This window comes from Bubalus bubalis, chromosome 4 (assembly GCF_019923935.1).
Source record: "Bubalus bubalis isolate 160015118507 breed Murrah chromosome 4, NDDB_SH_1, whole genome shotgun sequence".
Classification (NCBI taxonomy): domain Eukaryota; kingdom Metazoa; phylum Chordata; class Mammalia; order Artiodactyla; family Bovidae; genus Bubalus; species Bubalus bubalis.
Genome location: NC_059160.1, coordinates 79,189,471 through 79,216,569, shown reverse-complemented (window position 1 = coordinate 79,216,569; position 27,099 = coordinate 79,189,471). Strand labels below are relative to the sequence as shown.

The window sequence follows — 27,099 nt, the reverse complement described above, 5'->3', positions numbered from 1 at the left end:
TTGAAGCAAATTGGAAAGGTGAAAAAGCTCCATAAGTCAGTGGCTCATGAGCTGACCACATATCAAAAGCATCATCATTAGAGTGTTGTCTTCTCTTATTCTTCGCAATAACAATGAACCATTTCTCAATTGGATTGTGATGAGCAATGAAAAGTGAGTTTTATATGACAACTAACAACAACTAGCTCAGTGGTTGGACTGAGAAGAAGCTCCAAAGCACTTCCCAAAGCCATACTTGCACAAAAAAAGGTCATGATCACTGTTTGATGGTCTGCTACAAGTCTGATCCACTATAGCTTTCTGAATCCTAATGAAACCATTACATCTGAGAAAGTATGCTGAGCAAATTAATGAGATGCCCCGAAAACTGCAACATCTGGAGCCGGCATTGGTCAACAGAATGGGCCAAATTCTTCTCCATGACAACGCCTGACTGCATATCATGCAACTAATGCTTCAAAAATTGAGTGAATTGGGCCACAAAGTTTTGCCTCATCTGCCATATTCTCCTGACCTCTTGCCAACTGACTATGACTTCTTCAAGCATCTTGACAATTTTTGCAGGGAAATCACTTCCACATCCAGCAGTAGGCAGAAAATGCTTTCCATTTTGTCAAATCCCAAAGCATAAGTTTTTTATGCTACAGAAGTAGACAGATTTATTTCTCATTTGCAAAAATGTATTGATTGTAATGGTTAATACCTTGTTTAATAAAAATGTTTTTGAGTCTAGTTATAATGATTTAGGAGAAGGCAGTGGCACCCCACTCCAGTACTCTTGCCTGGAAAATCCCATGGACGGAGGGGCCTGGTAGGCTGCAGTCCATGGGGTCGCTAAGAGTTGAACACGACTAGGCGACTTCACTTTCACTTTTCACTTTCTTGCATTGGAGAGGGAAATGGCAACCCACTCCAGTGTTCTTGCCTGGAGAATCCCAGGGATGGGGGAGCCTGGTAGGCTACCATCTATGGGGTCACACAGGGTTGGACAGGACTGAAATGACTTAGCATAGCATAGCATAATGATTTAAAGTTCACTGTCCAAAACCAGAATTACATTTACACCAACCTAATACCTGGTACTACTGGCATGTAAAATAAGTATTATCAGAAAAGGAAAAATAGGACAACACTTTTAGCCTCTTCAGTAATATAATTATTTATTGTCATGGTAAAAACAAACATGTTTACTATTTTTTATATATAACACTATAAAAATTTTCATAGACGTGACCTCTCTTGTTCTTTATAAATATCCTATTGAGTCAGCAAGGCAGTTCTTCTGTTTATTCTCAAACTAAGGAAGCAAAAGCTTAATGAGTTAAAGTGACTTGTCCACTGTAACACAAGTTTTAGAGCTGAGGGTTGTTGTTGTTCAGTTGCTAAGTTGTGTCTGACTCTTTCTGACCCCATGGACTGCAGCAAGCCAGGCCACCCTATTCCTCACTATCTCTCAGAGTATGCCAAAGTTCATGTTCATTGAATTGGTGATGCTATCCAACCATCTAATCCTCTGCAACCCTCTTCTCCTTTTGCCTTCAATCTTTCCCAGCATCAGGGTCTTTTCCAGTGAGTCAGCTGTTCACATCAGGTGGCCAAAGTACTGAAGCTTCAGCATCACTCCTTCCAGTGAGTATTCAGAGTTGATTTTCTTTAGAATTGACTGGTTTGATCTCCTTGCTGACCAAGGGACTCTCAAGATTCTCCAGCACCACCATTTGAAAACATCAATTCTTTGGTGCTCAGCTTTCTTTATGATCCAAGTCTCACATCTCTACATGACTACTGGAAAAACCATGGATTTTAACAATACAGACCTTTGTGATGTCTCTGCTTTTTAAAATGCTGTCTAGGTTTGTCATAGCCTTCCTTCCAGGGAGGAAGTGTCTTCTAATTTCATGGTTGCAGTCACCATCTGCAGTGATTTTGAGGACCAAGAAGAGAAAATCTGTTACTACTTCCACTTTTTACCCTTGATATGAAGTGATGGGATAGCATGCCATGATCTTCACTTTTTGAATGTTGAGTTTTAAGCCAGCTTTTTCACTCTTCTCTTTCACCCTCATCAAAGGGCTATTCAGTTCCTCTTCACTTTTTGCCATTATGGTGGTATCATCTGCATATCTCACGTTGATATTTCTACTGGCAGTCTTGATTCCAGCTTGTAACTCATCCAGCCCAGCATTTTGCATGATGAACTCTGTTGCTGCTGCTGCTACTGCTAAGTCACTTCAGTCGTGTCCGACTCTGTGCGATCCCATAAACAGCAGCCCACCAGGCTTCCCCATCCCTGGGATTCTCCAGGCAAGAACACTGGAGTTGCCATTTCCTTCTCCAGTACATGAAAGTGAAAAGTGGAAGTGAAGTTGCTCAGTCATGTCCGAGTCTAGCGACCCCATGGACTGCAGCCTACCAGGCTCCTTCATCCATGGGATTTTCCAGGCAAAAGTACTGGAGTGGGGTGCCATTGCCTTCTCCAGATGAACTCTGCATATAAGTTACATAAACAGAGTAACAGTATACAACCTCATCGTACTCCTTTCCCAATTTTGAACCAGTCAGTTGTTCCATGTAAGGTCCTAACTGTTGCTTCTTGACCCACATACATCTTTCTCAGGAGACAGATAAAATAGTCTGATATTACCATCTCTAAGAATTTTCCACAGTTGTTTGTGATCTATATAGTCAAAGACTTTAGCATAGTCAATGAAGCAGAAGTAGACGTATTCCTGAAATTCCCTTGCTTTCTCTGTGATCAAGTGAATGTCAGCGATTTGATCCCTGGTTTCTCTGCCTTTTCTAAACTCAGCTTGTACATCTGAAAGTTCTCAATTCAAGAAGCTGAATTGAGCTTCTACTGAATAGGCTTCTACTGCTGAAGCCTAGCTGGAAGGGTGTTGAACATAAACTTACTAGCATGGGGAATGAGCACAGTTGTGTGGTAGTTTGAACATTCTTGAACCCTGCCCTTCTTTGGGATTGGGGTGAAAACTGACTGAGGGTAGAACCTGATTTTCTGACTCTGGATCATCTGGGCTACCCTTTACTGGTAGAACACCTTAAGTGCCTGGGGCTGTCATTTTAAAACTTGTCTGGGAGTGATATGTAAACAAACCAAAGTTAGTGAAATTTAGTATCACCCAAGGATAAAAGTCCAAAATGACTATGAGCTAATAAAGTTGCATCCATCTCAAGAGTTATAAAATGCATCAGACTAAACTGCTAGTACCCAGTTGAGGCCTTTGCTTTATATGCTGATCTAGAGTTCCTGGATAGGCCAGCCTAATGGTATTATACTTCTTAATCATATTTAATAATTTAATTCTATAAGTGCAATAGTTTTGAATTTGTTCCATTATCATATTTTATCCCCAACAAAGTCTCCTAGTGTGAAAAATGACCATGCAATCAGGAAACAGTACAAAAAGCAAGCCAGCTGGTGGTAAATATAGAGAAAAATAAAGTTGACAGGAAATAAGAAAAGAATAAGGATTTGCTCTCTCACGTTGTAAGTCTGAACCAAATGTGATGTTTTACTCTCTCTGAAGTTCTCAGCAGGTAGTATGAATGGAACAAAATGCTAACATTAATGTGAACCTTCTCTTCTCTTGCCTCCTCAGTAGGGCTCATAATATAATCCAAAAAGCCTTTGAAAGGTAATATGCATATCTCATTGGAATGTCTCAAGATGAGTATATTGTAGTCATTTGTGTTCATTGGATGAAAGCTATTGAATGGTTGAGAAACAAGTTTCATGTTTCACTCTTTTGATTAATGAATTTAGTGTTCTGGGGAGAATATTGATCCAGGAATCAGGATAATTTGTTTCAAGATCTGTCTCTACCAAATTTGGGTGTGCCTGTTAATTCCCTTCATTCTGATTACCAATAAAGTGAAGTGCCATGCTGTGCTAAATCTCTTCAGTCTTGTGTGACTCTTTGCCACCTTATAGACTATAGCCCACCAGGCTCCTCTGTCTATGGGATGCTCCAAGCAGGAATAGTGAAGGCTCCTGCATTGGCAGGCAGGTTCTTTACCACTACCTAGGAAGTCCATAAAGTGAAGTAGATGGACTTTAATGTACATTTGAATGAGGAAAGATGGAGTTTCAAGTGAAAGTGGAAGGTCAAAATTTGTGTTTGAAATACTTTAAACCTTTCTTGGATGAAAAGTTGTCAGGAGATTTTAGTCTCAGAAGAAAAATGTAAGCAATAAAATGTAAGCGTCATAAGAAATTTTATGAGAATATATTTTCTTGAATATGATAATCTTTTGTTGGCTTTGTGTAATTCACAGATAATTTTGTCCTGTAACAAGAATCTTAAAACTATATCTGCTTAAGTATTCATTCATTTATTTTTCAACCATCATTTACTGTATTGTTAATAGAGTTTCAGATACAAGTCTATATTCTTCCTAAGCAGATAGACCAAATAATTATAATGCATTATTATAAAAGCACAAATTAATATGCTATATGACCAATGAAAAATGAGTGACTTAATTCTATCTGGAAAATGAGGGCACATATAAACAATTCTTGTTATTTAAATGTTTTTCCTTATCTGGAGTCATTTTAGGGGCAGAAACATGGTACTTCAAATATTAACACCACCTACTGTGTTAGATCTGAATTTAAAGTGAAACTCACTACTCTGATGTAAACTCTACAAGCTTCTTAACTTCTCAGAGCCTCAGTGACCTGAAAATCAAGAATAATACCTCCTGTGGTTCTTGTGGTGTTTAAATGAGATATCCTATATGGCTCAGGCCCAAGGGAGGGACTGAAATCATGTTAATTTCCCTTCTGCTCCCTGTGTATAGCAGCTTAGAAATGCCAGATCATTTGTGAAAAGCGGAGGCATTGCATAGTTAACTTGTCCTCTTTGGCCCAAACCCATCCATCAGTCCAGCTTTTGAAGCATCCTCTGTAAATACAAAATTGTTATCATACCCCCCGCTTTTGTTTTTGATAATTGTTTCTAATTTTCAAAATATAGGAAAAGTGAAAAATAGTATTTTTTTTTCTAACTAATAAATGTGACAGGAGTGTTGTCTGCTTCAGTATTAGATACATTCTTTTCCTCTTATGGCTTAGTCAAGGAGAAAAGACCTCAATGATGTTTTTAAAGTTAACTTTTACTGGAGTATAGTTGCTTTACAATGTTGTGTTAGTTTCTACCATACAGCAAAATAAATCAGCTATATTTATACATATATCCACTCGTTTTTGGATTCCCATCCGATTTAGGTCACCACAGAGCACTGAGTAGAGTTTCCAGTGCTATACAGTAGATCTGGTTTTCTTCTTTATACATAGTAGTGTATATATGTCAATCCCAATTCATCCAACCTCCCCCTTACGTCTTTGGTAACCATAAGTTTGTTCTCTACATCTGTTATTCTATTTCTGCTTTGCAAATAAGTTCATTTCAATCATTTTTCTAGATTCCACATATAAGCGAACCAGAAAAGACCTCAGTTCAGTTCAGTTGCTCAGTCGTGTCCGACTCTTTGTGACCCCATGAATCACAGCACGCCAGGCCTCCCCATCACCAACTCCCGGAGTTCACTGAGACTCATGTCCATCGAGTCAGTGATGCCATCCAGCCATCTCATCCTCTGTCGTCCCCTTCTCCTCCTTCCCCCGATTCCTCCCAGCATCAGGGTCTTTTCCAATGAGTCAGCTCTTCCTCAGTGACCTTTAAACAATAAGAACAAACAATGCCTCCCTAGGAAGTGTAGGAACTGTGACTAAGTATACCCTGAGTGGCATGATTTGTAGTTTACGTCAAAAGACAGTCAAATCCTTTCTGCATGTTTCCTGAGTCAGGTATGAATTTAAAGTTTTGTAATAATTAATGGAAATTTTTTACCCCCCCGACCAGTTTGTAAAATACCCTAAGATTTGGGTTCCCTAGGATGTCTTTGGTGATATGATGATATAGTTTCCTTGACTGACCTTTCTGCCACTCATATGTCTTGCTGAAAGGTAAGCAGAATAAATAGAGATGCTGTCAATGAATTGAAATAATAGCACGAAATCCAGGGGTATGCTCTAGGAAATAGGCCTGCTCTGTCCCTAAAGTAGAACCTTGCTCCCCAAATCATATGTGAGTTTGAGAGTAACCAGTACAGTTAGTTCCAGGTGTGTGTGTGCTGAGTCACTTCAGCTGTATCTGACTCTGTAAGACCCTGTGGACTGCAGCCTGGCAGTCTCCTCTGTCCGTGGATTCTCTAGGCAAGAATACTGGAGTGGGTTGCCATGTCCTCCTCCAGGGATCTTCCCGAACCAGGGAGCAAACCTGTGCCTTTTACATCTACCTGCATTGTCAGGCAGGTTCTCTACCACTAGCACCACCTACAAAATTGTAGAAATGTTCATTCTTTAAACAAATAAGGGGAAGGCACTCCTCCAGGGACTAGACATACAGAACGTAATGTAGCCCATCCCCAGGGAACCTTGGTCTTTTCCTCTCATCTTTAAAAAGATGTAGTGCCACCTGTCTTGAAAGGTTGTTTTGAGGATGAAATGAGGTAAGGAAAAGTCTGCCTCACAGAAGGTCCTCAGATGTTGGGGAGTTTGGTTCTCCTCTTCCCATACTTGCATTTGTTATCCTCTCCATAATTCAGCTATCTGGGCTGTCCTCACTTGGTCAGCATTCTTCTTAAGAAATTCCCTTATTGGCACAGCACAGCATTTCACCTTGAGTCTCCTTCATGACTTTTTCTACTCAGTTTACACTTTAATGCTAGTGCTCCCCAGGCCTTGGCTTATAACTCTGCTGGGAGATTTTGTTACCTTCCATAGTTTCAGTGACCATCTACCTGTTAGAGATGGCCTAGAATACATTTCCAGATCAGAACTGCTCTGAGATGCATAGTCATATCCAACTGCTGGGCGTTTCTATTTGGATATCCTATTCTCACCAACCTCTACATGCACAAGACTGACTCCCTATTGTTTCTCACCAATTCTGCCCTTCTTCCTCTTGTGAAGGATTTGACCAGTCGGAACCCAGGACTGTGGTTGGGGAACCAAGACATCCAAATTCAATTAGTTGCAATTCCCTTCACTTTCATTTCCTTATCATCTGTTACTGAACTTCCCAGGTGGCTCAGTGGTAAAGAATCTGCCTGCCAAAGGAGGAGCCACAGGAGATGCAGTTTTGATATTTGGGTCAGAAAGATCCCCTGGAGGAGGAAATGGTAACCCACTCCAGTATTTCCACCTAGAGAATCCCATGGACAAAAGAGCCTGGAGGGCTACAGTCCATGGAATTGCAAAGAGTCACATATGGCTGAGTGAGCACAAACATACAACATCTCTTATATTCTTCCTGTCATCTTCATTTTCATTATCTGTCCTAGGTTAGGCCATGCTTTAGTTAGAGTTCATTGTATTTGCAAGTAACAATTTACTCAAACCTAACTTTACAAAAACAAGAGTGGTTTGCAATAAGGGCGCAGGGTTGAAGTCTAGAAATAAAGCTGAACCTGCCAAGGGGCTTGTGAAAAAAATTAATCAATGTCAATCTAAGAAAGAAGTGGAACATTTTATTTGAGCCAACCTGAAAATAACCTAAAGACAGTCTCAGAATGCTGAGAACTGTTTTGAAGAGGCAAAGAGGGAGGGCAGTTTACATATGATTTTCCCTTAAAGAAAATATGAAGAGGGTCGCACATATGAAGAGGGTATGTGCGACCAAGCACACATCTCTTGTAGAAGGTTGTTGTTACTCACTAGAAATAGACATCTAAGGTAATGGTTTTAGTGTTTTCATAGGTATGGGAAGACAAAAGAATCAGGTTCATAAAAATTTCTCTTGAAAATACCTGTCTGTCTGAGGAGCGGTGCTGTCAATTTTGCCTTATCTTGATCTTTACCCAGAATTCCTTTCAGGCTATATTGTTGATCAGCAACTGCAGTGATTAATGACTTGATTCTTATAGAACTGGATGGTCGGCAGCGTTCTTTATTATACAATCCCGTTCCTTTCTATCTTAATTTTTTTTTTTTTTTTGGTCTTAATTTTGACCAGGGTTTGGGAGACATTTCATGACCAATGTGTTTCATAGCATTAGGAATGCTCATGCCCAGATCAGGCAGGGATTTCCTTGATAGGCCACTCAATGTGCTATTACTAGACTAGGCCCTGTTAACAGTAGCCAGAAGCCTCTGGACCACCATAACACCTAATCTGTTATGGTCCAGGAAATGGTTCCCTCTCATTGCTTCTTCCCATACCTACAGTTACACTATTATAGCCATTGATCTTATAGAACTATTTATTTGATCAGTGGTTTCAAATCACCTAATCATGAATAATTTTATCTGAGGCTCCATCATACATTTGGTAATAAAAGAAACAACAACCTTATAAAATAGAATGTAAGTAATATAGCTCGTAGGTTATAAGTAGGTAGTTAAGCTAAGAACTTCTATTAGGTTTGACTCAGTATATTCCCAGGTTGTTTGATCAGTCTGTTTTGCATCAATTACTATCTTTAAGGGAAATGATAAATAAGCATTGGACATACATAAAGTTCACCAAAGATGTCTACATCTACAAGGCAAATAGTGGGTCATTAAGACCACTTACAGGGTTTAGAAAGCAATATTATCTTCTAAGGAGCTACACTGCTGATGTCAGAAGGAGAAAAATTGATGTATATGGTTCAGTAGGTATTTTTCCTGTTGGGGAGATCTGGTTAAAACATAATGCAGTTGCACACTAGAAGGAACGATGGAGGCCAAACTGGGCAGAGGAAAATATTACATTTTAATTTTTTTATGTCTTGCCTTAAAATATGAATTTTTATTTCATCAGAGCTAAGAGCAGAAACTGGAGAGTCATGTGCTCAGCCTCTGTGATCATGTGACATTGTGGTCTTGTTTTTCTGGCTGTAAGCATTCTCTTCCTTCTTTCTCTTAGATCTTTCTGTTGTTTTTCTCATCTGTGATCACACTCTGCCCCCATAACCTTGGATGTACTTCTAAATTCAAGCATCTACAAAAGATTAACTGGAATTGTACCAATTCCTAATTTCTTCTAACAGCCTTTGTTTTAAAGTCCGTTTTGTCTGATATGAGTATTGTTAGCTTCCCTGGTGGCTCAGAGGGTAAAGCGTCTGCCTGCAATGGGGGAGACCTGGGTTCGATCCCTGAGTTGGGAAGATCCCCTGGAGAAGGAAATGGCAACCCACTCCAGTACTCTTGCCTGGAAAATCCCATGGACGGAGAAACCTGGTGTAGGCTAAGGTCCATGGGGTCGCAAAGAGTTGAACACGACTCCACTTTCACTTTCATTCCATCTTTCTCATGACTTACATTTGTGTGAAGTACGTGCTCCGGTCCTCTTACTTTCAGTCTGTAAATGTCCATAGGTCTGTGGTCGGTGTGTTGTAGACAACATATATATGTAAGTCTTGTCTTGTACCCATCCAACCAGTCTACATCTTTTGGTTGGTGCATTTAATCCATTTACATTTAAGGTAATTACTGATATGTATGATCCTATTACCATTTTGTTAATTGTTTTGGGTTTATTTTTTGTAGATCTTTTCCTTCTCTTGTGTTTCCTGCCCAGACAAGTTCCTTTAGCATTTGTTGTAAAGCTGGTTTAGTAATGCTAAATTCTCTTAACTTTTGCATATGTGGAAAGCTTTTGATTTCTCCATTAAAATCTGAATGAGAGTTTTGCTGGGTAGAGTATTCTTGGTTGTAGTTTCTTGCCTTTCATCACTTGGAATATATCATGACATTCCCTTCTGGCTTATAGAGTTTCTGTTGAGAAATCTGCGGATAATCTTTCAGGATTTCCCTTGTATATTATTTTTCTTTTTTCCCTTGTTGCTTTTAATATTTTATGGTTGTCTTTAATTTTTCTCATTTTGGTTACTATGTGTCTTGGTGTGTTCCTCCTTGGGTTTATCCTGCCTGGGACTCTCTATGCTTCCTGGACTTTGCTGACTTTCTCCTTTCCCATGATGGGGAAGTTTTTAGCTTTTGTCTCTTCAAATATTTTCTCAGGTCCTTTCTCTCTTCTCCTTCTGGCACCCCTTTAATGCAAATGTCAGTGTGTTTGATGTTGTCCCAGAGGTCTCTTAGGCTGTCTTCATTTCTTTTCATTCTTTTTTCTGTTTTCTGTTCTGCAACAATGATTTCTACCATTCTGTCTTTCAGATCACTCATCTAGTCTTCTGCCTCAGTTATTCTGTTATTGATTCCTTCTAATGTATTGTTCATCTCTGTTTGTTTGTTCTTTAATTCTTCTAGATCTTTGGTAAGCATTTCTTTCATCTTCTCCATTCTTTTTCCAAGATCCTGGATCATCTTCACTACCATTATTCTGAATTCTTTTTCTGGAAGGTTGCCTATCTCTTCTTCATTTCATTGTTTTTCTGGGGATTTGTCTTGTTCATTCATCATAACTCTATTTCTTTTCATTTTGATTATTTTTAAGTGGTTGTTTTATTAGTTCTGGAGGCTGCTTGGATTGTAATTCTAGTTTCTTCTATCTGCCCTTTGATGGATGAGGATAAGAGACTTGTGCAAGCTTCCTGATGGGAGGGACTGGCTGTGGGGAAAACTGGGTCTTGCTCTGGTGGGCAGGGCTGTGCTCAGTAAACCTTTAATCCAGTTGTCTACTGATGGGTTTGCCTGTGCTCCCTTCTGTTTAGTTGTTTGGCCTGAGATGACTCAGTCCTGAAGTCTGTAGGTGCTATGCTAGGGCTAATGGCAAACTCCGAGAGGACTTAGGCTGAGATGCGTCTCCCAAGACTGCTGCTGCCAGGGCCCCGTCCCTGCAGTGGGCCACTGCCAACCCATGCCTCTGCAAGAGAGCCTCAGACTCTCATGTGTAGGTCTGGCTCATTCTCCTGTGGGATCACTGTTCCTTTCCCCTGGGTTTTGGTATGCACACAGTTTTGTTTTTGTCCTCCAATAGTGGAATCTCTGTTTCTCCCAGTCCTGTGGAAGTCCTGTAATCAAGCCCTGCTAACCTTCAATGTCAAATTCCCTGGAGATTCCCAGTCTCTTAGCCAGATCCCCAGGCTACAGAGCCTGATGTGGAGTCTAGAACCTTCACAACAGTGGGAGAACTTCTTTGATATTATTGTTCTTCAGTTTGTGGGTCCCCCACCCAGTGGATATAGGATTTGATTTTATCATTATTGTGTCCCTCCTACTGTCTTGTTGCACCTTCTCCTTTGTCCTTGGATGAGGGATATCTTTTTTATGGTGGGTTCCAGTGTTCTGTTGGTGGTTGTATAACAACTAGTTGCAAATTTTGGTGCTTTCACAGGGGAAGATAAGCACAGGTCCTTGTATTCCACTATCTTGAGCCAGTCCCCTGAAAAATTTTAATCCTTTAATCACATAGGTGGCTCTCAAATTCCTAATTCCTAAGAGAGAAAATCAAAGTGAACCTCCTTTTGTGAGGGAGGGTGTGAGGCCAAGATGACAGGGCAACACCAGGAGATGTGCAGAGAATTTTTCAGCCTTAAATTTCACCTCCAACAGTTTATCCTTCTTATCTCTGTGAACTTTCTGAAACAAAGTCAAGTCTTATCCATCTTGACTTAAAATTATTTAATGACAACCACAGCATTCAGCAGATCGGAATGTCTAGAACCATTTGTGGCATTACTTTTGTCCATCTCTTTCCTGTCCTTCTGTCCTGTCCTGCTCTGCCTTCTGCTATGTGCAACATTCTCTGCTTCTAATGAGTAACCAAAGCCTAAGGGCCTTTATGTCTTTTTATACAGTTCATGAGGTTCATCGCAAATATACTGGGCTAGCTTGCCATTCCCTCTTCCAGTGAATCACATTTTGTCATACCTCTTCACTATGACCTGTCCATCTTGGGTGGCCCTACATGGCATGGTTCATAACTTCATCGAGTTACTCAGCCCCTTCATCACAACAAGGCAGTGATCCATGAAGGGGATCAGAAGGGATGAGGCATCAGAGGATGAGATGGCTGGATGGCATCACCGATGCAGTAGTTATGAACTTGGGCAAACTCCGGGTGATGGTGAGGGATGGGGGACCTGGCATGCTGCAGTCCATGGGGTCACAAAAAGTTGGACACAATGGGGCAGTTGAACAACAGCAGGACCTATGCATATCATTCTCCCACTCTGACTAGATATCTGTCATAATAGTATTGTGCTTTGTGCTTCATTTAACATTTCTGCTTTATAAAACTTCAGACTTATTTTTTTCCCTAGAAAGATTATACAAATAATAAAATTACCCCCCTCAAAGTACTACCCAGAGTAAGCCAGCTATATTTTGATTTCTACTGACTTTTGTTTTCTGTTCATCACCAGGGTCATAGTACGGTGTTATACTGGATTTGGCTTTGTCTGTGTGAGTGTCTTCCTTAACTAGTTTGCAGTTATGACCTCAGGAAAACAAAAGCCATGGCATTCAAGATTTGAAAATAGGATTTTTCAAAACCACTGCCAAGTGAATTCTTTTCTTTAGAATTAGTGACAAGCTACAATGACATTTTTAATAACTTTTAATATTAATTATATACTCTAGTTTGGGTTTCAACATTGAAGGTCTCATGACAAAAATTCTAAAGACAGATCTCTTGGTTCCTTCTTTCTCAGGCAACTGGAGAGCTAAGGTAGTGACTTCTGTCTTCGTTTGTGATAGTACTTCCTGTGACTGATAGAATTGCAGGATTTCAAATGCTATTAAGCTGCTAGATGCAGAGACAGATAGTCTAATGACATGTCATTCTTGGCAGGAAGAAAAATGAACAGTGTTCCCTGCTGGAACATCTTCATTTATTTTGATAAGATTATTTTTATTGGGCAGATTAAAATATACAAAACTAAATATAAGGTGCTCCTGTTTCCATTTCAATAAAAACACATAGTACCAGAAAATAGAAAATGTATAAAGTATATGATTTTAACTTTAGTTTACTACATTGAATTAACAGTCTTCTCCTCAATTCTTCTGATAACCTTCAGCTTTCTTAAGGTTCTCCCCTCAGTCTCTTATCATAATTTTGTTTGAGAAATTTAATCTGTATTTTAGCTTATTTGCAAGGACTAAGTTTAGCCCTGAGACATATTTTCTTTGAAAAATGCAAAATTTTTGCCATTGTCAAATTTCACACTGAAGTCTTGATTTCAAGGGATTGCATTGTCTCTTGGAGCCTTTGTATTGCATCTGGTCTCCCATAATCCCTGCTACTTTCCTTGGCTGGGCACAGTCAAGATGGTTGAGGTTGTGTCACCTGCCCTAAGGAATCCACATTCAATTAAAATTCTGCTTAGAACTTTCCCCATGTATGTCCTGTATGACATACAGATTGCAGATAATCAGATATCTCATTTTTTAGGAATAGAGATAGAGTCAAATCATTACAGAAAAGCTGTGGACATTTTTAAGATGTTCAGTTTCATATTTTACTTTTAAGACTTTTATTCACTTAAAAAAATCTTTTTTTGAGGCTAAGTGGATGAGACTTCCATTTGTCAACACTTTGAAAGTGAAAGTCACAGTCGTGTCCAACTCTTTGTGATCCCATGGACTATAGCCTGCCAGGCTCCTCTGTTCATGGAACTCTCCAGGCAAAAGTACTGGAGTGGGTTGCCATGTCCTTACAATCACTTTTATCAACTGAGAGAGAGGGTGTGCTGTAACTGACTTTGGAATCAGACAGATCTGTCTAATAATGTTGTTAGAATTAAATGAGGTGGCATATTAAATGTACTCTAACTAACATAGCCACTCATTATTTATTGCACTATTATTTTATTTGGCCTCAGACAGACTTGGAGTCAAATTTTACTATGTTTCCTAATCAGTTATGCTACTTTGAATGACTTACACAGCCACTCTAAGTCTCAGCTTTCTTACTTGTAAATGGGATATAATCTACCTCCCAGGATGGTTGTGTTTTCTCTCATCCTAACCCATCTCAATGAGTGGTGCTCCCACCTATCTGGTTGCTCAGGCCCCAAACCCAGGAGTCATTGTTGATATGATTTTCTTTTCCTTTTACTCCCCAATCCAGTTCTCCAGTAAGTCTTAGCCCCAAAACCATGATTTTCAAGCTGTGCAGAGGACATAAGAAACTCTTTACGAGGGAGCTGAGGGATATTTAAGTATGTGAGGGAAACACAACATGCTCAGACTACCCCTATTAAGTAGTTTAACCTTAATAAACAGAGCTATTAGGTATTTGTTTTGGCTTCGAGGTGCTGGAAAAAATTACTCATTTACAAAGGGCTCCTTGAAGCCAAGAAGTTAGGGACATTTAGCTCTGTGGTGTAGTGCATATCCTTTTCCTATCTTCATCTCCATTACTACCAGCCACACTAGCCTCTATCATCCGGTTTGTTGTAATCATCAGTCTCCTCACTGGTCTTCCTGTTTCCAGGTTTACCTTCCATAAACCATTCTTTTTTCTTTTTTTCCTCAATCTCTCTTAAGTTTGTTCCCATCATAGAGACTTTGCAGTTGCTTTTCTTTCTGCCTAGGAAGATCTGCCTCTAGATCTTCACTGTGGCTGATTCCTTGTCACTTGGGTCTAAATTTAAATGTCAACACCTCAGATAGGCCTTGACCCTGTTCCATTTCCTCCCTTCACTCTTACATCTCTCCATTTATTTTCTTCATGGTATTTATCACTGTGTAAGTTATCCTCTTTGGTTGAATGAGTGCTAAGTGACTTCAGTTGTGTCCAACTCTTTGCAACCCTATGGACTGTAGCCCACCAGGCTTCCCTGTCCATGAGATTCTCCAAGCAAGAATACTGGAGTAGGTTGTCATGCCCTCCTTCAGGGGATCATCCTGACCCACAGATCTAACCTATGTCTCTTAGGTCTCCTGCACTGGCAGGCAAGTTCTTTACAAAGGCACCACCTGGGAAGCCCATCCTCTTTGTTTACTTGTTTGTTAATAAGCTCATGAGAGTAGAGCCCTCATCTGTATTGTTCACCCTTAAATTTTGCTCACCATACAGTAGACACTCGGAGAATATTGGTGGCATTGGAAATGTGGACAAATGCTTGCTCTATTTCCTTTTTTCAGAACTCATTGATGTCATTGATGATCATGTGCCGTTTGCTGTTTCTTTATAGTAAAGTCATGCTGAAATTATGAAAGATGGGAAAGTAAGTGTCTTGGGGAGGGGGTGTCAGACATTAGATTTTTTATTTATTCTGCTTTAATAGCACTCTACCTTTATTTGAAGTGCCTGATTTTTCCAAATCCTTAGTAAATTAATTAAACAATTAATTAAACAACTGAGAAATGATTCCTTTTTCTATTTTTCTCATTACCCAAATATCCCTGAATTGGCAAATCTCAGTTGGAGAAGTACTGGAGTAATATATTGTAAAATCAAAATCACTCTTGTATATTCCTTATTTCATTGAAACATAGAACCATAAACAGCATGAAGGAAAGGTATCCATGTAGCCTTTGAGTTTATCCCAAAGGAATGAAATGGATTGCCAGATTGTATTGCACAGCATCAGTTTGCAGTTCAATGAGATGAATATTTGCAATGATCATTAAAGAATAACTTCATGAGTAACAAAATGAAGATTCCATGATTGACCTCAATAAAGCTATAATACAGAATTATATGTAATAAATTAAATTTATAATAATATTTTTATCATTAGTGCAAAATGTAAACAAGTAAATTTGGATAAGTACATATAGTTATAGGTATTTATATTCTGGCTATTTGTTTTCTTTACAGAGTGTACCTCGAACTTGTTTTTCAGTCACTAAGTCATGTCCAGCACTTTGAGACACCATGGACTGTGGCCTGCCAAGGTCTTTTGTCCATAAAATTCTCTAGGCAAGAATACTGGAGTAGGTTGCCATTTCCTCCTCCAGGGATCTTCCTGACCCAGGGATCGAACCCATTTCTCCTCCACTGAAAGAGGTGATTCTTTACCACTGAGCCACTAGGGAAACTTATGAATTTTTTCTAAGGATTTAAAATTCAGTTGGAAATTCCTGGTGGTAACAGTCTGGCTACGTTTAACTGGTACACAAAATCTCCTGTGCCTTCTCTTATCTGAAGTACTGAAACAATCAAGTCAGTGCTGTTTAGGATAGCTTATAATTTACAGCTCAAGATTCCAAGTGTATTTTTCTTCAGCCCTAGAATTCCTATAGTACCAGTTGCAGATGGAAGTAGAATGAGAGAAAGCAGATGTTCAGGAGGCCCAGGTATAGGTGTGAGTATAGGTAGGTGGCAGACTCTGTCAGCAGGAGAATGGGTGTGCAGGAAAGGGAGTGGCAATAGCAAAGGCATTGGCAAGATCAGCTTGTTGTAATAATAACTCCGGTTAGCGCAGGGTGTTTGTCTTGCCCCTGGTAGGGGAGGAAGGAAGTAGATGATACTTATAGTTGTTCTGACAGTGTTAAAAGTGAAAGGGGCACAAGATCATTCCTATGTATCAATTGTTTTAGTAAGCTTTATGTTTGTACATAAATGGTTATCTCTAATATGGTTATGTTCGTTGATAATTCAAATGACTTCTAAAACCAAAAAAGCAGAAATGACTATGGCTTCCCAGCATGAATTGTATAGTCATATAGTGTTTGCTTCCACATGTTCATTAGAAAGCCAGTTCATGAATTAATTATGTTATTAAAATTATACTAGTAACTTAGGTTGCATGCATACGATGCATTTTTCATCAACTAGGTGAAAAATATTGGTTAGCTGGTTATTTTGATAGTAGAATATGAATCAGATGATGATTATTAAAGTACATTAAAACAAATTTTCCTGTTTTGCTGATTTTAAAGTTTTTTCAGTAAACAGTATCATTGGGTCATTTATGTAGTAGATTAAAAAAGTCACAGACTTGTTTTACCATTATTGATACTTTACATTTTCAGTTTAATTTTTATTATAGTATTACATATATAAGTCAAAGTAGTGTGAGATTTACTATGAAAAGTGATTTTCCCTGTCCCTCATCCTCTATCTCAAGTTCTACTCTTCAAGGACAATTATTTTCACTTCTTTTAAATATTTCTTTCCATATTAACACCCTATATATTTCTAAGTAAATAATATTTATATAATTTTTATTGATTTCAGTGTTTGAAATTCTGTATTGATTTTGTATTACATAAGATACTTCTTCCAACCATCACCATTCACATTCACACAATTCCTCCCACCCTTATAATTGCATCTCAAGTTTTGGGATTAACTAATGTTCACTGTTTTCATCCTTGTGACTATAAAAACATTGTTTCCAACTGAGCAACTCAGTGCACCGTGATTATGTGTACTTCTCTTGTGCTGAACATCTTCTGTTTGCTACTTAGGTGACACCTCTGTCCTTCTCCGCCTTACTCTGTGTGAAGCCTGGCTGGATGAACTGACTGATGATACATGTGTACCAACATTTTTTCCTCCCCTATTGTAAATAACTGCCTCCTCCTTTAATTTGGGCTTCTCTTGTGGCTCAGCTGATAAAGAATCAGCCTGCAGTGCAGGAGACCTGGGTTCCATCCTTGGGTTGGGAAGATGCCCTGCAGAAGGGAAAGGCTACCCACCCAGTACTCTGGCCTAGAGAATTCCATGGACTGTATAGTCCATAGGGTCACAGAGTCAGACAGGACTGAGCGACTCTCACTTTCATTTCCTTTAATTTGCTCAGTGTTCCTTGTAACTCTTATTAATCCTTTCTGCATACTCCTCAGTAACCTAATGACAAACATCAGGAAATCCATCCTTGTATTTCTGCTTCCCCACCTCTTGCCTTCCTTGCTCACCCTCCTCTTGGAGCCTCCATCATTCTGCTTGCTCGCTCCCCACATTAGGATGCTATCCAGGTGCAGCTGTAGAAATTTTCTTTAGTTCTCTTCTGGTTGGCTTCCCTGGTTCCTTGATCCCATTTCCTCTCTTTAGGCTTATGCCTTCCTTTTGGTGGCTCTTATTCTGCAGTAGTTGCCTGTGAAAAGCTTGGTGGAAGATTTTTAAAAAAAGAGAGAGAGAGAGACCATGAAAATCTTTATTCTGCCCCCAGACTTAATTATTGTTCTCCCTCAGAATCTTCAAGTGATAGACTTTCATTTTCAGACCATGCCTTCTAGCTGTACTTCATTGTGCTTGCTTTCCTCCAGTCTGAAAGTTTGGTTGCTCACTGTCTCTAACAGTAAAACTCTTTCTCCTTCAGAGTGCGGGTAGGGTGAGAGATCTGGCAGGGAGACCAGGGACAAAAACTGATAGTTATAATTGTTATAATTGATGTTATAAAGAGTCTCAATTAGTCCTCTTGTTTTCAATCTGAAATATCTGGCACCTCCAATCCTTGGACTTTTCCCGACTTCTGTTATGTAACACATCCCTTGCTCCCCCACCCTCATATATTCTGATATTTTAAGCAAGTCACCACATATAAAATCTCTTATCAGTCTGATGTTCTTTATCATCACATAGTTTTTAAAAACTTAACTTCTTTTATAGTAATTTTAGTAGAGAAGGTGAGAAAATAAAGGTGCTGAGTTTTATTGGACAAAGTATTTTAAAATACTAAGGCAAATTATAATCAAATTCATAAATGAAATGCTTCTGTGAAGTAATATACATGTTATTTTAAAATATTACTTATCTCATAGATTAGGTGACCATAGTTATATAGATTTATCTTTGAACTTTCTATCCTGTCCATTGATCTATATTTCTGCTTTTGTGCCAGTACCATACTATTTTGATTACTGTAGCTTTGTAGTATAGTCTGAAGTCAAGGTGTCTGATTCCCCCAGCTCTGTTTTTATTTCTCAGGATTGCTTTGCCTATTTGAGGTCTTTTGTGTTTCTAAACAAATTTTTTAAATTTTCATTCTAGTTCTGTGAAAAATGCCATTGGTAATTTGATAGGAATTATATTGGATGATATGGTCATTTTGACAGTCTTGATTTTTCGAATCCAAGAACATGCTATATCTTTTCATCTGTTTGTCAGCTTCAATTTCATTCATCAACATTTTACAGTTTTTAGAGTACAGATCTTTTGCCTCCTTAGGTAGGTTTATTCCTACATTTTTAAAATTCCTTTGTATGCAATGGTAAATGAGATTGTTCCCAAATTTCTCCTGATCTTTCATTGTTAGTGTGCAGAAATGCAACAAATTTCGGTGTATTAATTTTGTATCCTGCAACTTTACCAGACTTATTAATGAGCTCTGATAGTTTTCTGGTGGCATCTTTAGGATTTTCTGTGTATAGTATTGTGTCATCTACAAACAGTGAGATTTTTGCTTCTTCTTTTTCAATATATATCCCTTTTATTTTCTTTTTGTCTCCAATTATCACTCCGATTATCAATTCCAAAATTATATTGAATAAAAGTGGCAATAGTAGACATCCTTGTCTTGTTCCTAATCTCAATTAATATGTGCCAAAAGAGGCAAAAATACACAATGGAGAAAAGACAGTCTCTTCAAGAAGTGGTGCTAGAAAAACTGGACAGCTACATGTGAAAGAATGAAATTAGAATATTCTCTAACACCATACACAAAAATAAACTCAGAATGGATTAAAGACCTAAATATAAAACCAGAGACTATAAAACTCCTGGAAGAAAATATACGCAGGATATTCTTTCATATAAACTGCAGCAATATCTTTTTGGATCCATCTCCTGAAGTAATGGAAATTAAATAAATAAGCAAATCAGACCTAATTAAACTTAAAACCTTTTGGTGCAAAGCAAAGGAAACAATGAAAATACACAAAACGGGAGAAAATATTTGCAAACAGTGCAACCAACAAGGGATTAATCTCCAAAATATAGCAACAGCTTATATGGCTCAAGTCAAAAACCAAACAACCCAATCAAAAAAGTGGAAGGAAGATCTAAATAGATGTTTCTCCAAAGAAGACATACAGATGGCTAAAAGACACTTAAAAATATGATCAGCATTGCTAATTATCAAAGAAATGCAAATCAAAACTACAATAAGGTATGTCTTCACACTGGTCAGAATAGCTACCATCGAAATATTTACAGAGAATAAATCCTGGAGAAAGTGTGGAAAAAAGAGAGCCCTCATACATTGTTGATGGGGACGTAAATTGATACAGCCACTATGGGGAACAGTAGGGAAGTTCCTTAAAAGACTAAAAATAGAGCTACCATATACTATAATCATACTCCTTGGCATTTATCTGGAGAAAACCATAATTCAAAAACATGTGCACCCCAGTGTTCAGTTCAGTTCAGTTGCTCAGTTGTGTCCGACTCTTTGCAACCCCATGAACCCCAGTGTTCACTGTGTCACTATTTACAGTAGCCAAGACATGGAAGTAACCTACTAATAAATGTCCATTTATAAAATGAATTGATAAAGAAGATGTGCTGTATATACACAGTGGAATACTACTCAGTCATAAAAAAGAGTGAAGTAATGCCATTTGCAGCATCATGGATGGATCTAGAGATTATCATACTAAGTGAAGTAACTTAAATAATTTATATTGTACAGTTTGGAATTTAAAAAAGAGAGGACTTCCACATAGGTCCAGTGGTTGAGAATCTGCCTTCCAGTGAAGGGAATATAGGTTTGATCCATGGCCAGGGATGTAAAGTCCCACATACTATGGAGCAACTAAGGCTGCATGCTACAACTAGAGAGGCCCATGCATCAGAATTACTGAGTCCACATGCTCTGTAGCCCATGCTCCACAACAGGGGAAGCCTGCATGGCACACCAAAGAACTATCATAGCCAAAATAAAAGTAAAAATTAAAATTAAAACATTAAAAAGATACAAAGAAACATTTCCAAAACAGAAAGAGACTCACCAAGGTAAAGCAGATTTATGATTACCAAAGCGGGAAGGAGGATAGGAGAAGGAATAATTGGGAGGTTAGGATTAAAATATAGACACTCCTATTTATAGCATAGACCTACTGTATAACACAGGAAACTACACTTAAAATTTTGTAATAACTTGGAAGAGAATATGAAGAAAAAATATATATGGCTTCCCAAATGGCTCAGTGGTAAAGAATCTGCCTGCCAAGGCAGGAAACACGGGTTTGATCCCTAAGTCAGGAAGATCCACAGGAGAAAGAAATGGCAACCCACTCCAGTTTTCTTGCCTGGGAAATCCCATGGACAAAGGATCCTGTCAGGCTATAGTTCATGGGGTTGAAAAAAGGGTCAGGCACAATTTAGTGACTAAACAACAACAAATATAAGTATGCAGATATGAGTATGTATGTACTTATATACATATATAAGTATGTATGTATAACTGAATCACTGTGCTGTATATCTGAAACTAAGGCAGTGTTGTAAATCAACTAACTATACTTCAATTTAAAAAGGAAAGTTATGTAAAACAAAAAAGTAGTGACTACTTCACTGTAAAAATTAGTTCTGTACATAATCTTCAAAATTTTTAAGATTTAAAACTTTTAATTCTCATTTTCTGTATAGTAGAAATTCTAGCTCTATTTTATGTATTGCTCATTTATTAGAAGGAGTAATCTTGGTCCCACCACTCACACAGAAAGTGCAGTCAGAGCCTTAATGATGAGTTGGCAGGCTCTAAAATTAAATCAGTAAACTTATGTATTAGAAACAGTAGGCATTGTCAATCAGCTATACTTCAATATAAGAGAAAGAAATAGCATAGATTTATGTTATAGGCCTTTTCAGTCTGAGTAAGATTTTTCACTAGAATTAGTAAGCAAAAACTGAGCAAAAGCATATAAAAAATTAGTGCTCTTTGAAATTCATTTTCTGATCTATGAAATATGATCTTTGAAATAAATGTTATTGTGATACAATATTTTTTACCTTTTAGAAATAATATCTCTATAGGTAAATATTGAAATGATATAGAAATAAATTCTTAAATATATACCAGTCTCTTGCTCCTGGAAAATTAATTCATTTTCCACCAATTTATGCATTTGATACTAAGGTTACAATTATGCATGTTTTAAATTTATACTTTAATGTTTTTGTGTCCAATTAACTTAAGTTATTTATTTATTTATTTCAGTGACTTCAAGGGCATATATGTTGTATCCCACACTTCCATAGAAACTCAGATGTTGAAACAAAACAGTCATGTTTTGTGTCAGCAAGGAAATGGCTACCCATTCCTCTATTCTAGAGATTTCCACAGACAGAGGAGCCTGGCAGGCTGCAGTCCATGGGGTCACAAAGAGTCGGACATGACTGAGTAACACACACACACACACAGCTTAGAACATACTGAAGCTGAATAAATTACTCAAAGCATAACCTTTAGCTTTCCTGAATACTTCTTAAAATAGAAGTTTCTGAATATGAAACAAAATTTAGCCAACTTTTTATAGCATCGCATAGGGATTTTGAAAAGCAGCTTTGAGGTTAACAATAGAAAATACAATATCCTTTTCTTTTTGATGTTTTATTCTTTTAGAAAAGACACATTCTAATTAGATGTGGCCACATGTAATGGATATGCTTTTTTGAAATGTAAAATATTGATTAACTTTAATAGACCCTGGGATCTTGAACTAGCTTATTATATTTTTAAGGCTTTATGTTTTAAATGACATTTATGGGACAAAAAGACAAAGATATGCTTTGACTAGTATGTTTATGGTCTTTCCAAGAAGCATTATAATTCATATGACTCTCCAATTTTTAGTTGGTTTACTGTGTACATTGATCATTATTCTACACCTAGTAGAAAATATTAAACTCTCCAAGTGTTTTGGTATCAGGTATAAACTTGTGAAGTTCAAGATTGTTAAAAATTGTATAAAACGCACAAAATATAACGGAGTGTTTTCATAAAGAGAAGGAGAGAGAAACCTTATTACTGGACTCAGAAGGACCAGGGCATTTGATTTTGGTACATGAACTATAGGTTTTTGGCTGACAAGAATCTTATTTTTTTTTAAATGCTTAGTGCACAATCTACTACTGTTTCATTTGTAAGTGAACAAACAATGTGTTGGTTCTAAGTTACCATTAATTATGTATTGACACCTTGATAGATTGCTCTATCCATTCTGCAGCTTTTCCCAATAAAATGGCATCAGGAAGAGATTGTTCTCTATCAATGAAACTTATAAAAATCTTCACATTTAAAGTTAGAACTATATTCAGTTTATAAAATTATAAACGTTCATTATCTATTGAAATGATGATATGACTGTTAAAATACCAGAGAAAGATATGTCAAAATACTAAAAAGCAGTTTATAAAACAATGTTACATGTTTCACCTATTTATTACAGAATACTGCCTATGCAATTCATCTCTCTGTGCCTACTCATAAATATCAGAACCATATAAATATGAAATTTTTGAAATTCCTCATAAGAAAAGTATAATGTTTCGTGAGAGCATTCATTATAACATATGTATTTGAAACTTCCCAGGCCTCTAAACCTAAGATTTACATATTCTTGATATTCTTGAAAACTGGGATATTCTTGAAAACTGACTAAAGGGATATTGTTTCCTCAAAATGATTATCAGTCACTATTTAATAAAATATTCCTTGTCTTTGAGTGTAAGAATTACTTACACCAAAAGGATTGCTACTCTTCACATATTTTAATGACTGAGGATGAATGTATTATGTTTTGAGGGACATTTTCTTTCTCACTGCTTTAATGTTCTGAACTTTATTTGAATTTTTTTCAGTAAGTTCCAAACAACCTTTATTTCAGTATTATAACTATTTATCCAACCAAATAAAGAAGTGCATCAGATCCATGCACAGAGAAAGCAATAGGCTTTGTATTTTGGAATCTATCCCTTTCTGAAAGGATTATATAGGATATTGTAACAACTAGGTGAGAAAAAGAAATTAGTATGGTTAGCTTAGATAAATTAGGAAAATTATTTTTTAATAGAATTATACTGCTGTGAAATGTTGGTAAATATTGATAAGTGACTTAAATGTGCTATCATTTGACTTGATTTTAAATAGTTTAGACATCTTTAACATTCTATTTGGTTTATCATGCGTCCTCCCACATAAAACTAAAGCATCTTATGAAGGAAAGGAATATGCATTTTATTTTATTAAATTATTGAATCCTCTATGATAAGGATATAATTAAAATTCAGCCTTTCTAAAGCAATGGTTGTTTTAGTTTTATTCTCATTCATTAACATTTCATAGGCAACCCTAGAATTACCCAGATGTTGGAGTCATTAGATAACAATTTTAAAGCGTTTTTATAGCTGTGGTCAAAGAGATGTAAAATGAGATGTCTGTAATGAAAGAAAAGATAGGAGATCTTGGGGAACTATGAAGAATAACCAAATGCAAATTTTACAGCTGAAAAATAAAGTATCAAAAGTAAAAAGTTTACTTTGTGTGCATGTGGTCAGTCACTCTGGTGTCTGACTCTTCACAACCTCCTGGACTACATGTAGCCTGCCAGGCTCCTCTGTCCGTGGCATTTTCCAGGCAAGAATACTAGAGTATTCTAGTAGGATTCTAGAGATCCTACTCTAGAGGATGTTCCTGACCTGTATCTTCTTCATTGGCAGGTGAATTTTTACCACTGCTCTACCTGGGAAGCTGAGTTTACTAGATGACCTTAATATCAGAATGAAGGCAATAAAAATCTGAAGAGAGAAAGAAAACATTTTTTTTGATAGCCTCAGATTATATGAGGCAATTTCAGAAGATAAATGGGGTCCTGGAAGGAGAAGAGTGAGGTAATGGTGAAGGGAAAAAAACCTGAAAGATACTGGGGACTTCCGTAGTGGTCCAGAGGTTAAAAATCTGCCTGCCAGTGCAGGGGACATGGGTTCAGTCTTTGGTCTGTGAAGCTTCCACATCTACTGAGCCCATGCTCTAGAGCCCACAAGCCACAGTGCTGTGCTACACAACAAGAGAAGCCACCGCAATAAGAAGCCCGTGCGCCACAATGAAGAGTAGCCCCTGGTCACCAAAACTGGAGAAAACCCCCACAGAACAATGAAGACCCAGTGCAGCCAAAAATTAAGTAAATAAATAAAAGTTTAAAAAATAATACTTGCAGAAATCCTCTGGAATTTGGTAGGAGATATACATTTACATATTTATGGACTCAGCAATATGTTTTTCATTGTTTAAAGAGTATTCTGTATATTGTGGATATTTTCATAGCCTCAGATTATGTGAGGCAACTTCAGGAGTAAATGGGGTCTTAGAAGAGTGAGATAATCGAACAGAAAAAAAAACTGAAAAATACTGAGGACTCTCTTACAGGATATGTTCTCAGATGCTCAGTCATGTCCAACTCTTAGCAAATCCCATGGACTATAGTCTGCTAGGCTCTTTTGTCCATGGGATTCTCCCAGCAAGAATACTGGAGTGGGATGCCATTTTCTCCTTCAGGGGATCTTCCTGACCCTGGGACTGAACCAGCATCTCTTATGTCTCCTGCTTTGGCACATGAGCTCTTTACCACTAGCGCCACCTGGGAAGCCCTTGTGTGGTATATGATTTGCAAATTTTTCTTCCATTATGTGGGCTACAGTTTTACTCTATTGATATTGTCTTTCAGTGCATATAAATATTTTCTTCTAAGAGTTTTATTATAATTTTAGGACTTACATTTAGGTATTTGATTATATTAAGTTAATTTTTTAATGTGTTGTGCGGTAAGGATACAATTCCATTCTTTTGCATTTAGATACCCAGTTTTCCCAGCACCATTTGTTAAAAAGACTCTCAAGATTCCATGTGAATTTTCTATATCTATTTCTGAAAAAAAATCACTGAGACTTTTGTAGAAACTGCATTGAATCTGTAGGTCACTTTGGGTAGTATTGACATCTTAACAATATTGTCTTCCAATCCAAGAACATGGGATGTAGTTCCATGTAGTTGTCTTTCTTAATTTCTTTTATAGAAAATTGTACTTTTCATTGTACAAGTCATTCATACCCTTGTGTAAGTTAATTTCCAAGTATTTTCTTATTTTTGATGCTATTGTTCATGAAATTAAATTCTTAATTTCCTTTTTAAATTGCTCATTGTCATTGTATAGAATTGCAACTGATTTTTGTGTGTTGGCTTTTTATCCTGCTATTTTGCTGAATTTGTTTATCATTTCTGGCAGAATTTTTTAGGAAAGTTTGGGGGGTTTGGCATAAAAGATGATATCATCTGCAAACAGATAATTTTACTTCTCCTTTTCCAATTTGGATATCTTTTATTTATTTTTCTTGCCTAATTGCTCTGACTAGAACTTAAGGAACTATGCTGAATCAAAATGGAAAGTGAGTATCCTTGTTTTGTTCCTGATCTTGTAAGAAAAGCTTTTAGTCTTTCACCATTGAGTATAATGTTTATGGATTTTTCTTCTATTGCTTTTATTATGTTGAGATAGTTTTCTTCTGTTCATGGTTTGTTAAGTGTCTTCATTACAAAAGGGTGTTGAATTTTGTCTCGTGCTTTTTGTGCATCGATTAAGACATGATTATGTATTTATCTTGTTGATATAATGTATTGCATTAATTAATCTTCATATATTGAACCATCCTTACATTCCCATAGTAAATCCCACTTGTTTATGCTATATAAGCCTTTTAATATACTGCTAAATTCAGTTTGCTAGTTTATTCATAAAGAATGTTGGTCTTTAATTTTATAGTGTCTGTCTGGTTTTGGTATCTTGGTAATACTGGCCTCACTGAATAAGTTAGAGTATATGTCTGTTAGGTCTAGTTGTGTTAAGTTCTTCTTTTCCTTACTTATCTTCTATCTGGCTGTTCAGTTATTAAAAGGAAGCTATTGAAGTCTTCTGATTGGAGTGTAGCATAGTTTGTGAAGGTTCTTCTTGAGGAAGATGAAAATCAGTATCATGTTGATTGTTGAGGTATTGCAGTGCTTGCATTCATGCGACACTTATTTTGCTTGATAAAAGCTCCATGACACAAGAGAAGTGATGCCAGCAATTTGGGTAGACCAAAAAATAATCACAAATCACTTCTTTTAAATGGAAAGGTGAAAGTTCTTGACTTAATAAGAAAGGAAAGGAATCATTTGCTGAGGTTGCTAAGATTTATGGTAAGAATGTATCTTCTATCAATGAAATCATGAGGAGAGAAAAGTAAATTTATG

General features: G+C 37.3%; 1 protein-coding gene and 1 long non-coding RNA gene across 5 annotated transcripts in view; both read left to right on the top strand.

Moving 5' to 3' along the window:
* The window catches only part of SLC2A13 (solute carrier family 2 member 13), a 531,951-nt gene that overhangs the window by 240,260 nt on the left and 264,592 nt on the right, over nt 1-27,099 (top strand). The gene's annotated exons all lie outside the window — the stretch shown is intronic.
* LOC123333284 lies at nt 1,574-26,002 on the top strand. Its single transcript, XR_006550549.1, has 2 exons — nt 1,574-1,629; nt 24,534-26,002. It is a non-coding gene; the product is annotated as an uncharacterized LOC123333284 (long non-coding RNA).